The following is a 7233-nucleotide window of genomic DNA, read 5'->3' as shown; positions in this document are numbered from 1 at the left end:
GTGACAATCCATACCATATCTAACTTCCCATTTGATAACCACCATATTGTATCCTTCAGTAGCAGATATATTATACTTAATGATAATAATAATCATAATGATTACAATAATGATAATATTGATACTAATGATAATAATATTAATAATAATAATGATAATGATGATGATAATAATGATACATAATAATAATGGTGATGCTAATAATGATGATAATGATAATAATGATAATGATAATAATAATAATGATAACAATGATGATAATAATAATAATAATAATAATGATGATAATAATGATAATAATAAAGTAATAATAATAATAACAGTAGTAATAATAATAATAATAATAATAATGATAATAATAATAATGATAATGATGATGATGATAATAATGATACATAATAATAATGATGATGCTAATAATGATGATAATGATAATAATGATAATGATAATAATAATAATGATAACAATGATGATAGTAATGATAATAATAACAATGATGATAATAATGATAATAATAAAGTAATAATAATAATAATAATAATAGTAATAATAATAATAATAATAATAATAATAATAATAATAATAATAATAATAATAATGATAACAGAAATATTAATAATAATGACAATGATAAATTTCGTCAAAGACATCTCACTTTTCTAAACGCTGCCTCGCAAAGATTTTCATTAATTCAAATTGAAGAAACAGACGTATTTTCTGTTGTCTGGTTAGCTCAGTGGTAGAGCGTGAGTCTCACACACTCAAGGTCGTGGGTTCGAGACCCACACCAGACATAGTTTTTGTCTTTTTCTTTTTTCATTTTGTCCGCATCACATGTGTGCAACATTCAGTATGTTCGTCCAACGTTATAGTGAAGATCTTCACAATAAATTGAGGTTTTCGACCTTATCTGAAAGGGTCAGGTCCACCAAGACGTCCTTGAAATCTTCCAGAAGCTTCTGGCGATCCTCCTCCAACTGCTGGGCACATCAGAGTTAACATGGGCCGGACATCGGTTGTGGAACGACTTAATCTGCTTCCGGTAGTTAGCAAGGATGATAATGAGGGCTCTGACCTCATACCAGGTCAGCTTAGTTCCAGTCTATTGCTTAGTTCCAGTCTATTGCTTAGTTCCAGTCTATTGCTTAGTTCCAGTCTATTGCAACGACAATAAAAAAGTAAAACTCATTTCTTTGTGGAAAATTGAGAGGAAAACACGAGAGCAACATGGAGATTTACCCTGTGGTTATTTTGCCGGCAAGTCGGCAACGGTCGGTCAAACAGTATTTTGCCGTGGTAATCTCAGTACTTCATATAATACTAAGTCACAAAATATGTTCTTGGGGGCGTAGCTCAGTGGTAGAGCACTCGCTTGGCATGCGAGAGGACCCGGGTTCAAACCCCGGCGCCTCCATTTTTTATTTGGGAAATTCATTGTTTTCAGTCTTGTACATATATATATATATATATATATATATATATATATATATATATATATATATATATATATATATATATATATATATATATATATATATATATATATGCATATATCGTTCGATCAGGGAAGTTAAGCAGCGTTGGGTCTGGTTAGTACTTGGATGGGTGACCGTCTGGGAACACCAGATGCTGTTATCCCTGGGGATAGGGAAGAAAGTATACTTGCCACGTATTCCCTGCGTGTCCTACAAGGCGACTAAAAGGGGAGGGAGCAGAAGGCCGGAAATCCTTTACTCTCATTTTCAATTTTCCAAAAGACGGAACAGAGAAGATATAAAGATATTGTAAAGATGTAACTAATATAAGATATAAGAATGAATGGAAGATACGGATATAGCTGAAACAAGGAGTAATGAAGATTAAGGTGCAATGAAAATTATTCTGTAGTGAAGATAAATATATATGTTGAGATTTTGTATTGAACATCAAGAAGTAATGATAATGATGAGAGTGTAGTGACGATGAGGGTTTAGTTAGGGAGTAGTGACAATTGCCTTTACAATGATAATAAGGGAGTAACACAATGAGGAACACAAACTTTACAAAGCTACGTTCAAGTCAGACTTTGAACTAAGTTCGGTAAACAGAAGGATGATGTTAAGATGAGAGTGTAGTGAGGAAGCGTATAGAGATGATAAGGATATGGTCAAGATAGGTTGTAGTGAGGAAAAGAATGTAGTGAACGTATGAATGTAGTAGAGATAAGGGTTATAAAAGAGTAAAGTTTATATGAAATGATTATGTAGTGAAGATAAAAATTATCTTTAGTGAACATCAGAGAGTACAATGATGATGGTATGGTATAAGTAACTGTGTAGTGAAGAAGAGGGTATAGTGAAGATATAATTTAGTGTAATGGATCATGCATTACAAAGCTGTGTCTATCCACACACGTGTTACACGTCCCAGGTAAAGATATATTCTAGAGATAGTGTATATCTAACATATATATGTGTTTTATAGATATTTATAAAAAGTTTTCCTGAGGGACAATACCTAAGACTTTCGTATTAAAGTTGATCAGTTGTAAGTGATCAAGCATTACAAAGGTGTGTCCATTGCCACAGGTGCTCCTGATCCCGGGTCAAGGTACTTGACAATTTTTGTTTCCTTAACCCTTCTAGTTATCTATGCTTCATCTCTGGCTTGATCCTTGCAAGTGACATTTATGTGTGTAATTACCTTTATTATTATCATATAATCAGTCAGTTGAGGTGCAGAACACGCTTTTCTTCCTGGTCACTCCACTCTGTCACATACTATTATTCAGAAGGTGTTACCGGACTCAACCCGTACGTCGTTAAACCAGGAATGACAAGTAACCTTGGGGAAAGGCTGTATCATCGACCAGGGAATTGAAGAAATAGCACAGTCTCATGGAAAACCTTTTTGCTTCATAGATATGTGCCACCATCCCCTGCTCCTGTGTGGAGTGCAGCAGCCACCAAGGTGTAGGAGCGCCATCAAAGGTGTGCTGGTGATGTGTGGTAATAATAATACGAAGGTGTAGGAGCGTCATCAAAGGTGTGCTGGTGATGTGTGGTAATAATAATACAAAGGTGTAGGAGCGCCATCAAAGGTGTGCTGGTGATGTGTGGTAATAATAATACGAAGGTGTAGGAGCGCCATCAAAGGTGTGCTGGTGATGTGTGGTAATAATAATACGAAGGTGTAGGAGCGCCATCAGAGGCGTGCTGGTGATGTGTGGTAATAATAATACGAAGGTGTAGGAGCGCCATCAAAGGTGTGCTGGTGATGTGTGGTAATAATAATACGAAGGTGTAGGAGTGCCATCAAAGGTGTGCTGGTGATGTGTGGTAATAATAATACGAAGGTGTAGGAGCGTCATCAAAGGTGTGCTGGTGATGTGTGGTAATAATAATACAAAGGTGTAGGAGCGCCATCAAAGGTGTGCTGGTGATGTGTGGTAATAATAATACGAAGGTGTAGGAGCGCCATCAAAGGTGTGCTGGTGATGTGTGGTAATAATAATACGAAGGTGTAGGAGCGCCATCAGAGGTGTGCTGGTGATGTGTGGTAATAATAATACGAAGGTGTAGGAGCGCCATCAGAGGTGTGCTGGTGATGTGTGGTAATAATAATACGAAGGTGTAGGAGCGCCATCAAAGGTGTGCTGGTGATGTGTGGTAATAATAATACGAAGGTGTAGGAGCGCCATCAAAGGTGTGCTGGTGATGTGTGGTAATAATAATACGAAGGTGTAGGAGTGCCATCAAAGGTGTGCTGGTGATGTGTGGTAATAATAATAATACTGTTCACACCATCACCTGGGCTGAGACTCAGGACCTGTTACCCTCCTCCTGAGAAGGACTATTTTTGTGTCCCTACTCATCACACTCTCGACCTTCTTACTATCTTCAAACGATCGGAAATAAAGGCAGATCGTAACTCCGTTAATGAGGTAATAAATTCCCTACGATGAAAAGATATTGTGTTTAGGATTATGAAGAGCAAGGAATAGACCCAGATGAGCCAGTGTCCGGGCGTGGCCACTCCTCCATATTGTGTCCCCGGTAGCCACTTGGCCAGCGCTACTGTGCGTCGACTCCCTATTGGTGGACCGCTGCTGCTTGCGATTTATGATTGGTCCTCTGCGGCCCAATGATATCTGTGCTACGCCTCCGCGGTAGTTGATTGGTCATCGATTGTGAGGATGGAATCCGGGATGAAACATGTATAACTAGAAAGGTTAAAGATACAAAGATGGTGAAATACCTTGACCCGGGATCAGTAGCACCTGTGGCAATGGACACACCTTTGTAATGCTTGATCACTTACAACTGATCAACTTTAATACGAAAGTCTTAGGTATTGTCCCTCAGGAAAACTTTTTATAAATATTTATAAAACACATATATATGTTAGATATACACTATCTCTAGAATATATCTTTACCTGGGACGTGTAACACTTGTGTAGATAGACACAACTTTGTAATGCATGATCCATTACACAAAATAAACTTCACTAACGAAGAGTTATACCACGAGTCGTTGGAGAATATTGATCAAATACCTATACAGAATTTTCATGTAAGATAAGAGGCATTTCTTGATAGTAAACATAAGAAATGATGATGAAAGAATAGGGACGTAGATGTAAATATTTTGTTAAAAGATGAAACACTCCTGCCTTAAACTAGCTCCTTGTATTACATTTTCACTTAGATACACGCATGATAATGCATTCTGTTCTTTATAAACACAAGTTTTGATGTTTCTAACACGTTTTTATTATTTCTTATATAATCTCAAGGATTCATGCTTAAAGATCTTGGCTATGAACAACCATTATAATACAACATAATACATATCTATCATAAACAAATCATTTATCACAATAACCATTATGTTTGTACCAGATTCTTTAAGTCCTCAGTTACGTTTGTTAATATATATGAGATTTTTCCGCCACTGACAAGTGGCTCCGTGGTGTAGTGGTTAGCACATCTGCCTCATAAACAGTTGGTCCGGGTTCGATTCCCGGCGGAGTCTTTGTTTTCAGTATTTTTTTGTGATCGTAAATACTCGTAGATATGTCTCTCTCTCTCTCTCTCTCTCTCTCTCTCTCTCTCTCTCTCTCTCTCTCTCTCTCTCTCTCTCTCTCTCTCTCTCTCTCTCTCTCTCTCTCTCTCTCAGCCGACACGCAATTTGAAGAAATCTGGAATTCATTCTTTAGAAATCTGGTATACGAAGAGAGACTATAATGATTGGATCTCTTCTCCCTTAAGACACGTTGACTTCGCAGCGACTTAATCCAAGTGTTCAAAATTCTGAATAAGTTCGATAAAGTGAACGTCGAGCATCTTTTCGAAATACAAGAAAATGCGGTTACCAGGACAAATAGAATAAAACTCAAAGCTAAATGATGTTGTACGGACGTGGGATAAAGTTTCTTTTCCTATAGGTGTGGTTTAACACTGGAATAAGTTACCGTTAGACGTAGTGAATGCTAAAACCATAAATACTTTCAAAAGTCGTTTAGAAAAATATCTTATAAAGTCAGGTATACTTTGAGAAAAACGCCAGAAATTAACGTATAAACGACAGCGATAACCGGGACACTAGAAGGCTAATGTGCAGAATCAAATTTTTCTTGTCAAGCTATTATTTTTGTTTTTCACACAACCCAGTCGTGGGCCAATCAGGCCTTCTGTTGTCTGTCTTTCTAATGTAAATATAACTTTATTATGTTGCTGAACATTTGAAATAACACAGTTATAATGACTTATAGATATTTTCTAAACACAAAATGATATTAAAAGAATGATAATGTAACTGTATGAATATATATTGAACATGTAAGAGGAGTCTCAAGGTCATCAGTAATGCTATATATATAATATCAGGATAAGAACTTAATAATCATCATCACAGTCACGTTGCTGCTACGGTGGTGACCGCTGCTGCGTCTTGTAGCCAGGTTGTAGCTCTTCCTCCCGTGCCAGTGCTTACCCTGGCTTGGTTTATAAGGCTTGATATCTGTTGCGTCCAACTTGTATTCATAAGGTTGGTTGTGCAGGAGTAAACTTTCACTGACCGCAGGAGAACTCAGCCTGGCCTTTGTGTGTCCGGCCCAACTCTGAAAACCTTACTGCTCGACCAACTGCCTCATCTTTTTTGTGGGGGTAAGGTAGTTCTTTTTTCCCCACTGTCTGGGGTGGCTCACCATCTAGTTGGGGACGAGGTCCCTGTTAGGATGGATAACGGGAAACCATCCACTGCCTCCGTACTGGGAAGTGGTAATGAACGACCCAACATCAAAGCTAGGAACGTTAAATTTGTTAACATACATGAGACCGGTTCAACGACCCTGGCCTCCCTCAATCCCTTCTTGATCAGGAAGGTCATTGATGGCTGGTAAGGGCCCTTTCACATGGTCAGGAAACTGGCAAGTGGTGATCTGGTCAAGGTCAAGTCGGCGAATCAGGTAGCCGATTTGCTCAAGTTGACTTAATTCCTTATTCATAAGGTCGTGGTCACAATTCCAGTATCCATGAACTCGTGCAGGGGAATTATCTACTGTCTGGAACTCATGGATATGTCGGAGGACGAAATTGTGAAGGAACTGGCAGACGTTGATGTCGTGGCTGCCGGGTTCATCACCAAATTCGTAAACGGCGAACGACGTTGGACCCCCTTCATGAATTTGACATTTGGACAATCAAAGCTCCCGGATGAGATCTTCGTTGGTTACTTACGTTGCCAAGTAAGACCTTACATCCCGAACCCTTTGCGTTGCTTCAGGCAACCATCTGAGCTGGGACCGGGAATGTCCCCGGTTCAAGTTCGAGAAGGAAGTGTGTGAGGTGAAGACACGTAACAACACTTCGTATGGCGAGGCTAGGAAGAGGGTTAAGGAGTTTTGTGAGACTCTCAACCACAATGAATCCTATGCTTCGACATTGAAACACAAGCCTGTTATGTGTACAGTTGCCACACAGACTCCTTCCGTCACAAAGACCATCACCACCGAAAAACCTTCACCCTGTCCTCGAACAGAACCCAAAGTTCAAACCTCCTCTGATGCCCAATAATGATTAATGATATTCTGACTCCAGCTTCCGTCCCGTGAAATCTTAAATACTCAATTTATGCTGATGATTATTGCATTGTGGCATTCCTCGCCTAATGCACAATTTTCGGCTGAGCGGGTTCAAGCTACGCTTGATCCGTTCATCGTTGGCCGCTACAACGGGGATCTAGCTTCTC

General features: G+C 38.7%; 2 non-coding genes across 2 annotated transcripts; both read left to right on the top strand.

Moving 5' to 3' along the window:
- Positions 1-723: 723 nt before the first annotated feature.
- On the top strand, positions 724-795 carry TRNAV-CAC (transfer RNA valine (anticodon CAC)). The gene has a single exon. It is a non-coding gene; the product is annotated as a tRNA-Val (tRNA).
- A 548-nt stretch (positions 796-1343) lies between these two features.
- On the top strand, positions 1344-1415 carry TRNAA-GGC (transfer RNA alanine (anticodon GGC)). Its single transcript has one exon. It is a non-coding gene; the product is annotated as a tRNA-Ala (tRNA).
- The last annotated feature ends 5818 nt before the right edge of the window (positions 1416-7233 follow it).

This window comes from Panulirus ornatus, chromosome 58 (genome assembly GCF_036320965.1).
Source record: "Panulirus ornatus isolate Po-2019 chromosome 58, ASM3632096v1, whole genome shotgun sequence".
Taxonomy (NCBI): Eukaryota; Metazoa; Arthropoda; class Malacostraca; order Decapoda; family Palinuridae; genus Panulirus; species Panulirus ornatus.
The sequence above is the reverse complement of the archived record's forward strand: the minus strand, read 5'-3'. Positions and strand labels throughout refer to the sequence as shown.